The sequence below is a fragment of the Chrysemys picta genome, chromosome 14 (assembly GCF_011386835.1).
Source record: "Chrysemys picta bellii isolate R12L10 chromosome 14, ASM1138683v2, whole genome shotgun sequence".
NCBI classification, from domain to species: domain Eukaryota; kingdom Metazoa; phylum Chordata; order Testudines; family Emydidae; genus Chrysemys; species Chrysemys picta.
In genome coordinates this window covers 6,782,572-6,792,445 of record NC_088804.1, presented here as the reverse complement: position 1 = coordinate 6,792,445, position 9,874 = coordinate 6,782,572, and positions in this window count along the sequence as shown.

The following is a 9,874-nucleotide window of genomic DNA, read 5'->3' as shown; positions in this document are numbered from 1 at the left end:
GAAAGAGAGAGAGAGCGCGATGTGTGCATCTCCTCTGGACCAGGACATGCTGCAGCCACTCAGAGAACAACATGGCTGCCAAACTCTGCGTCTTGGAGAGGCAGGTCGCAGAAAACAACAGGCATCACATTTGAATGGCTCGGCGCCCCTCACAAACGAAGCAGAGCACGGCTGCAGAGCCGCCGAGCACTAGAAATGGTTTAAAAAGAGAACGCCCGCCGTGCCGCCTGTGAACTCTCTCTGGCCTTTCAATGGAGGCCTTGGGGCAGTGCCCCAGGAGAAGTTATCAGCCGTGTGGCTTGGGTTCGGCAGGTGGTGTTCAGGGGTTAAAATGAAAGACAAGAGACAAACTGGAGGAGCCTGGCAAATGGGCTGGGTGGGGGTGAGGGCGGGAGCTGTGCCAGCGTGGCGGGCTTCTGCCCGGCGTTTCCGTTTCCCGCCCATCAGGAGCCGGAGACCCAGCACTCTCCACATCCGCTGAGCGGCGAGGCTGGAAGCATCCCGAGAGGAAGACGCTGTTTACACAGAAGCTGATGCCGCTCCCAGATACAGGCAGCTCCTGGAGCGGCCGCGTCCCGGCACCACCTCTGACCTTCCGCCATCGCGCTCCAGAGGGCAGGAAGCCCTTTCTTCCTGCTGCTGCCTCTGGGGGCTGGGACCCGGCCGAGGGCTTAGCCAGCTGCCCCACCTGTCAGGGCCCTGCAGCCGGAATAGGCGGGTCTTGTTCCGGGCCTGCCCCAAAGCTTTTGCACTGAGCGAGAGACTCGTGTAGCCCAACCACTGTGACCTCCTTGACTCTCCAGCCGGCCAGCACCCTGGCCCCTTGCTCAGAGCACAAGCCCCATCCTTCGCCTTCTGCTTCAGATTTCACTCCTCCCCTTGGCCCAGAAGACCCCGTACAGCCTGGCTTCCGTCCCCATCTCGCTCATCTCTCTGTTCTCGGCGCCTTCCGTCTCCGGCTCACCTCTAGGCCATGGCTGGAGCCTCAACGCCCCACGCTGAGCCACATGCTTCTTCCAGGAACTCCACCGCACCCCCGAGTCTCCTCATGGCAAACGGCCCTGCCTCAGCGGCTCGGCGTTTCGCTGCTCCCGGGCTTTGCCTGCACCCTAGTTAGCGCAGACGAGCTTCGGGACAGGGATGTACGCGCCGTACCCTCCGTAATGCACCCAGCATGCTTGGGGCACCAAGGCCAAGATTGGGGTGCTTGGCTGAAGTCCCCTTGCAGGGGCCTGCTTTTCAAAAAGTGCTGACCCCCCCCCCGCCCTCTGGAAACCAGGCCCCTCTAAGGTGTCTCCAGTTGGGGCCCCCCAAAAAACGGGGCCCCCAGGATCACTAGCCAGCCTTGAAAATCTTGGCCCAAGTAAATAATACATGATAAAGTAAAATAGTCATGATAGGTAGAGAGAGAGATTGCTGCTTTCATGGACGGACCGTGCACCGTCATCCCCTGGAGATTTTCCTGGCTCTAGTGCTAACGGGACAGAGTCCCTGGCCTCGGTCATGAGGCGGTAACACCTTATTCCAGACTCTCTTTGGTCCGATCCCTCCCCCAGCCCCTTCCTGCCTTTCTTCCTTTCCTTCTTCTTTTTGCTCTATTATCGTTCCCACGTTCCCTCCCCTCCCTCTCCTCGTCTCAGGCTTTGCCGTTGTCTGTCCCTCTTTCTCTTTCATGTCCTTCCTACCGAGGCAGCACTGTCTAGTGGTTAGAGCTGGGACATCCTGGGTCCTAGTCTCTGACCTACTTGGCAACTGTCAGCAAGTCACTGCCCTGCTCTGTGCCTCAGTTTCCCCATCTGTGAGGACTCTCTAATTTAAGGTGTCCATCACCCTGGCTCAGAGTTTGGCAACGCTAAGCAGAGATGGCCACCCCGATATCTGGGGTGGTTCTGACCCAGCTCTGATTCCTGGGGCTCCAGTGCTGGTAGAATACTCCCCTTGCGTCTCTCTTTGTGACCCCCATCTCCCTTCCTCCTTCACCCTCGACCCGTTCCCTCTCTTTCTATCCCTCTCCTTTCGCCTCCTCCTTCACTCTGTCTCTCCTGTCCTGCTGGCCCCGACCCAGCGAGGTGCTGAGTGCCTGTGTCTCCCGCTGCCTCTCTTGGGATCAGGCCGGTTGTTTGGCCGAACGAACGTGTCCCTTTAATTCCCTTGGCTCTCCTCCAGGGAGCAGGAACAGCGTCCCAGGGAGCCTGGCGGCTGCTGGAAACCAGCCTGGGAGCGCGGCGCCGGCAGAGTCCTGCAGTAAATTAAACCAGGCCCTTCGCGCTGGCCTGAGAGCCACTAATTACTTTAAAAGGGAAGGACAATCTCTCGCTCTCCCCATCCCCCCAGCTGCCTCCTCGGGTTTTAATGGAAGCTCTGTTGAGAGCAGAGAAAGGCCTTTTTATCCGCTGGCTGGGAACCCTCTTTTCTGAGCCCTGCACATCAAAGGGCCCCCAAAAGATGCCATTACGTCCTCACTCCAAAGGCCCCATTGTCCTTCCTTCGGGACCTGGGCCATCTTAAAGAGACAGCAGAGCCTTTCCCAGCTCCCTTTGGCTCCATCGTCTGCGCCTCGCTCAGGCTGCGAGAGATCCAGGGGAAGGGGGCTTGGGTAGGAGTGACCAAGAGCTGGCTTTTCTCAGCAGCGGCCCTGTGTTTCGGGGGGATGGCGCTGAATCCAGCCCCAGGAAAAGCAGGGGAAAGCTACCCCTGGGAGACAGACTCTGGCAAAGCGGCCTCAGCGACCGTGATTTTGCCCCACCCCAGTATCCTGCCGGAAATGCCATGTGGCGAATGCACTTAGACCCAGATCCCCAAGAGATTTAGGCACCTGACTTCCATTGACTGACCTCCGAGGATCTTAGATCCCACAGCGATGGGGGCGATAGACAGGCAGGCAGGATGCAGTCTCCCAGCTGCAAACAGGTGAGTGCACCTACTGCATCTCTTCTGTGCCCCCCAGGAATGAGGCACTATGGGACTCTAGGACTATACTCTGTGGAGGTGGAAAGTGTGATCCGGCGGCCTCCAGCCCTCTTTGCTCTTACCATCTTCACCCCCACCTTTGCCCGTCACTATCAAAGGGGGTCGGATAACGGAGGTTCGGAATACCAAGCCAGCTGCCTCTCCGGGGCTGAATGGGGCATGGGGCCAAATTTCAACGACTGCATGCCGGGTCATAACACCACTCAGTCTGGGGACCCTCTCCAATGAGGGGCCAGGGGCAAACTGCCCCTTTTGCCCCTCTGGGCGGCCCTGCCTGCCAGTTGGTGCCCCTGCCAACAGGATGCACTGGGCATAACATGCATATGGCTGCAGCCTGAGACAGCTGTCATGCATGGCCCTGCATCCCAGACACACAGGGCATCCGGTGCCAGGATACCTACAAAAAACTTGACAATGATTGGGCAGCTGGTCTGCGGAGATCCCGCCTGTCATGCTGTCTCATTGTTACCTTGTATTCCCCCATCCGTCCGTATCCAGCTGTTGTCTCTTGGCTTAGACTTAGCTTGTAAGCGCCTTAGGACAGGGACTGTCAGTCCAGTGCCTAGCGCACTGGGGTCCCGGGCCATGACAGACTCCCAAGCACTCCAGTCATACAAACAAGAAATAGAAATAAAATGCTGGGCCCAGCCTCAGAGCCTGAACCCAGTGGGCTGAGGTGGGAGGTGCAGAAATGAACTCTCACGATCCGGGAGCAGAATGAAACTGTCCAGCGCCGAGTACCGGACGGCCCTGAAAAATCAGAGCAACCAGCCTGACAATGGAACGGGGGATGGTGTGTCTCCATTGGTGCCACCAAAAACAAGACACTGAAAGAATCTAACCATGGACCTTGGTGTTCCCATCTGCACAATGGGTGTCCATCAGTACTCCCTATATTCCCAAAGCCCTGTCCCAGCATGCACTGGGCTCAGCAGGAAAGCTGGGATAGATAGGTTGGGGTCAAACTCCTCTTTCGATTAAGCCAAAATCCTGGACTGGGATTTGGGCTGGGGTGGGGTGTCCCGGAGATCCACCCTTAATAATCTCTCAATTGCATCTATAAACTCCCTTACCCAGGTTTGAAAATCCACGTCCCACAGTCCAGTCTTGACTTGCAGTACTGCCCTTCCTGGAAAAGCCCCGTGGTCTGAACCAGTCAGAGCCCTTCATTTCTGAGGAGGACAAGACCTTGTTCATGATAAGAGGTTTGAGATGTATGAGGCCTGAATAACTGAGCCGGCTGGCTACGGCGGAACAGCTGATGGGGCAGCAGCTCTGTGCTGGAGGCCAGATTGCCTTGTTACAAACTGGGCCTATCAAGCACCAGTGGGCTAATCCATCCCTGGCTGGTGTAAGCCCCCCTGAGGGCGGTTTTGTGGGTGAAGCGCTGAGCTGGGACTCTGGAAATCTTGGCTCATGCTGCAGCTCCGCCACGGACTCCCGATGTGACCATGCGCTGGCCCAGCAGGACTTCGGCTAAAGGGCTTCAGCCACCGTGCCTGAGCTGAGGGCTGGAGCGAACACACCGTAATACCAGCCCTCGGTTATCCTGCTTTCCCTAAGGCAGGTCAGCTGAAGTCCAGCTGCACCAGCCAACCTTGGGGAAAGCAGGCACTGCCAGGGAAGCTGGGCGTCTGGGAGCTGGTGATGAAAGAGCGGAGGGGTCGCTAAGAGCCGATGGCTGGCTGGATAGAGCAGATTGGACGCCTGACGATCGAGCTGTCCATGTTTCACCCCGGGGGGTGGTTAGATACGGTGCAGCGACAGCCACCTGTGAATGGGCGCTGATAACACCCTGCCTGGCTGAGCGCTGGGCCGTCCCTCCTATTGCTCTCCGGCCAGTTCAGGGGGTTTGGCTGCCTCCAGAAGAGCGGTAGCAACCCAAGGACGCAGGGCCTGGGAACAACCTGCAAGCGTCACTGAGCGCAGGCCAGGATGAGGGCCCCTCACTGCCGGGAAGAGGGCTGCAAACTCACTTGGCTTTTAAAGCAAACCTAAGCCGAGAGTCCCAGATTGGAGACGATGGAGAACCCTAAGTCAGCAGGTTTGCAGGCCCTGAATGCAAGCTCTCTAGGCCCAGCTAATGGGGAATCACCTGGGTCCTCACCCGGGACCGCACATGCCACGCGGCCAAGGCCAGCACCGTGAATGCATCGGCCAGCTTAGTCTGTACCTCGCGAATGATTTTTCAAGAATAAACAAGGCCCAAGCCCACCCCACCGGCCCCCAGCTGGGCCCTGCTGGGGGGGACCTAGGGGACAGTCGCTCCATCATCCCACTTGAATTTGGGGAGGCGGGAAGGGAAAGGGCCACAGAACTTGATGGGCTCAAAGTTTGGGCCTGGGCGACATCTCTGGGTCTGGGTCATGCCAGGCCATGGGACCGTTCCCTGGGTTGGGATCGGGAGCTGGTGTTGGGCCGGGACCCCAGTGCTCAGGGCGGCTCAGATCGTGGCTGGGGCCGGGGGAGGGCTGCTTCCAGCCCCTCCCCCCACCCCCGCTCCTGCCAGACCCGCTGCCAAGCCCCAGGCCATCTGGAAACTCTCACTGACAAAACCGAAACGGCGAAACCAGGAGACAAACCTGCGAGTTGAAAGCTGGACCCAGCCTCATCGCCATAGCAACTGGTTTCCGTCACAACAGCCAAACTTGGCACAGTGCTGGGAAGCAGCTGAGCGCCACTGGGCCTTACATCAGCCGGGGGGGGGGGGGCGGGGGGGAGCCCCTGCCAGAGCCGGGGAGGGGGCTGCGGGGTTAGGGTTTGTGATGCTCAGGGAAGTGCTGGCCAGCCTTGCAGTGCAAGCAAGCGGCTCCACAGCCCTTCACACGCTGCTTGGCCGATGCCCCTTGATCCTGACCTGCAGCCCCCCCCCCCCCCGTCCCCCCAAACAGCCCTGCCACTGCCCCACACTCAGCAGCTACGGCAGCCTTCGCTTCCTGTCCTGGGCACCTTTCAGGCTTGCACGTCCACACCCAGCTCTCCCGCTGCACCTCAATCCCAAACCACAGCACCCCCCGCCGTTCCAGCGGTGGGGCCCCCCCAGCCCTGCCAAGGCACCCGCGCCCCGGCCTGCCACTCCGCTGCCGAGTCTCTCCAGAACAGGCGCTGTAGCCCGTCTTATCGGCCCACGCTGGGTGACCAGCCTGAGAAACAGCCGATGTGATGGAGCTCACCAAACAGCCCGTGCTCTCATACTGCTCTGCGAACAGAGACTCCGGCCTGCGCGTGGACACTGCCCGCAGCCCGTGCTCCTTGGTTAGACTCGAGAGGCCGAGCTCAGCAGCACGCGGATTGGGCTCGATGCTGCTGGAGCCAACAGTCCCGATCTCCGCAGCAGCTGTGAATAACTAAATAAACTGGAGTGAAGAAAATCAATTGGAGATTGGCTAGGAAGGAAGCCTGGACGATGCCGAGTGGAGGCGGGGAACCCATTTCCCCAGCTTGTCGGGAGCACCGCCAGGATCTTGGCGTAACCCTTCCATGGGAAGGATCAGAGGAGGACGTCCCGTTGCTGCCAGCTCCAGCTGTGGGCTATTCCAGAGCCGCAGAAACAACTCCCTTTGGTCCAAGATTTTCCACCTTGGCTGGGTGTCATGATTGGAAAACCCGACGTTCCACATCTGGAGGTTATCAATGCAAACATCTGGCAACTGGCTGGCAGCCTCCACAGCCAGGGCAGCCGGAGATAGGGGGACCCAAACCTGCCCCCCCAGGCACAGGCCCCGCAAGCTCGGTTAAAGGGGCAGTGCCACTTTCTCTGCACAGCTGAGTTTGCCCTCGGTGGCAACCACTGAGTGGCTGAAGTTAGGATTTTCTGCAGTTTAGGACAATCAGAGCTTGCCTGTGGAAGGCTCTGCCTGCCCTGGTGCTTCAGGCAGACTGGGTCACACTTGGCAATGCCCAGGACTTTCTGGGGCGGGTACGAGCAGCCGCTCATAGCAGGAGCTAATCCCAAGAATCAGAGCAGGCCCCTCCCCCTCATCAAACTGCCAGGGAAGAGAATTCCTTCCACCTGGCACAGCACACACCCCCCCCTCCAGGCACTGGGGGAGCAGGACTGGGGCTGCAGACTGAAAATCCAGTCCCTGCCCCCTATGCCAGTAACAGCTGAGGGAGTCGCTCCAGCTGCCTGGCGCTAACGCAGAACCTGAGCCAAGTTCTAGCCTGCCTTCCCCTCTGGGAAAGCCCATGTAAGTCAGTGGGGGTCCGTGGGGGGGGGCAGGGCAGGTGGCCTCTGATTGGCAGCTCTCACTGGGGAGTTGCTGCACTTCAATCTGAGGCCGATGCACTGTGGCGGTTCCAAGGAGTGCACCCCCAAATCGGGCTCTAGACTTCCCCTCCCACCCCCCCACCGGAGGGGCCAGTCTGCCACGCACGGATCGCTCACCGGGGTCAGGGAAGGGAGGTGAGTGAGTGCATCCCTTAAGGGATGCAGCAGAAGCTCCCTCTCCACTGGACACTCCTGCTTTTGGGGGACTTTTCTTCCCCCAGGGCCTGATGCTCAGAGATCCCTGGAGCTCAGCGCTTGGACTGGGGACGGCTGATAGGGATCGACACAGTTCCACTGCACAGCCAGAGGGCAAATCCTATGCAAGGGCTATTCCCCTGGGGAACCCACCAGCCGCAGAGCCCCCCCTTGCCCGGCAAGCCTTGCCAGCTGCACGGGGCGCCTCAGTGCGCGGCAGCCATCGGACGCCTCCCGCAGTCCTGGCCCTCTGAACGCGGCAAGACTCAGCAGGCAGCGAGGCTGGGCTTGGCTTCAGCTCCCCTCTTGGCACAGGCAGGGGACAGCGTTATCATCTCCAATCTGTGCAGAGCCCTGGGAAACTGCAGCTGCCCTCCAGCAAGCCACGTAGCCGCTGTTTGGGCTTGTTTATGCCCCGTTTTGGAGGTGGGTCTCCAGCCAGCTCTGCTCGGTCATGGCCCAATCACTGCAGCATTCAGCACGGCCCTGGCCAGGCTGTACCCAGCCGAGGGCCACATTGGCAGCCTGCTAGGAGCGCTCAAGGGCCGTGCTCCATCTGCATCAGCCATGGACAGGTCCCAGCGTGCTTGAGCGAAGTACCATCACTGGGATCATGAGCGAGCCTGGCCTTCTGGGGCTGGTGCTTTCCCCCGCCTGCCCTCCACCTTAACACCAGGGTGCGTTTGGCCCCTGCAGTGCCGGATGCACCTCTTGGCAGACCGCACTCGTTCCTAAGGGGTTGGGTGGAGGCGGCTTCTTCTGGGGACAGGAGCCGCTCACCTGTGCGAGAGGAAGGACGGCCAGAGGTTGTGGCACTAGACTGAGCTTTGGGAGCCCTGAGTTCACTTGGGCAAATCACTGAGCTTCTCAGGATCTCAGCTCCCCGTCTGTACCGTGGGGATAAGAGCCCTGCCGCACAGGGGTAGTGAGGGTGAACTCATTAAAGGCTGCTACAGTGATGTGGCCCAGTTAAACACCAGAGCTAGATTACGGCCTCCCTTCCCCAGGTGGAGGTGGTATTCTCAGCCTGTGATCAGCTATGGGTGTCTCGTTCCAAAGACACCAGGGGGCACATTACATGCACAGCCAGTATGGCCAACCTCAGGAGTTTAAAAACCCGGAGCTGTTTCTGTTTAAAGAATTGGGAGACGCTGTATTTGCCTTCTGCGTGTGAACTTTTAGCAATCACTTGGGTCATATTTTCAAGCTTTTCCTCTGTAACCAAGCAGGTGATAAACTTGTTGATGTTTTTAAATGAAAGCCGAGATTCTCCGGCAACCTCATGACTCCAGGAGCTGGGACTTTAAAGAAAAACACCATAAATCGTGAGGACCAGCCTGCTGCATTAGGCCGCCCATCCGGCCTGCAGTGCATGGCTGTGGAGAAAGGGAACAGAGCATCAGAGCAAAGCCATGTTCAGAGCTTGGATTCTTGGCCGTTTCCTTCTGGGGCTTGTAACGGCTCCCACATGGGAGGGAGGAAGTCAGTCTGCATGTCCCATTCAGCCCTCGGCTTCCTTGCTGGGACTGTCAATGAGACCACCAGTAAGTGCCAGGAATGTTATGGGACCATCCAGGTATTTCACCATCCAGGTTCCTGAGACTTTCAAATATCCGGAGGGAGAAAGCTGGAGCTGGAAAAGACCCATGATTTCAGACTTGATCACCCCTGGCAGGGCAGGAGACAGCGCCATCTAGAGGCTGCACATGATGCTATTCGCAGAGTGCCATAGGTAGGGCCCTACCAAATTGAGGGTGCATTTTGGTCAATTTCATGCTCATAGGATTTTAAAAATTGTAAATGTCATGATTTCAGATATTTAAAGCTGAAATTTCACAGTGTTGTAACTGTAGGGGCCTAACTCAAAGGGGGCTAGTGGCAGGGTCACAAGGTTATTGTAGGGGAGGGTGTGGTATTGCCACCCTTACTTCTGCACTGCTGCCTTCAGAGATGGGCCCTCAGCCAGCAGCCACCACCCTCCAGCCACCCAGCTCTGAGGGTAGTGCAGAAGTAAGAGTGGCAATACCACAACTTCCCTACAATAACCGCGCAACCCTCCCGCAACCCCTTTTTGGATTGGGACCACCCCAGTTTGAGAAATGCTGGTCTCCCCCATGAAATCTGTATAGGATCAGGTAAAAGTATCCAAAAGACCAGATTTCACAGTCCGTGACGCGTTTTTCACGGCCGTGACTTTGGTCGGGAGCTAGCCAGCGGCATGCTCCGAGTTGTAGGACACACCAAGGAGGACGTCACGCCCTGGGGGCTCAGAGCAAATAGATTTACCGGGTGTCATTCAGCATTTGAGCCTCAGCCAAACTAAGCGGAAGACAGAGGGACACCTCCTCAGCTGGGCCAGCAGGACACGGCTCTGGTGGCTGCAGTGGGGCGATTCCCGTTGACACCAGCTGAGGAGTGGGCCCAGCTCGCTAAGCAGCT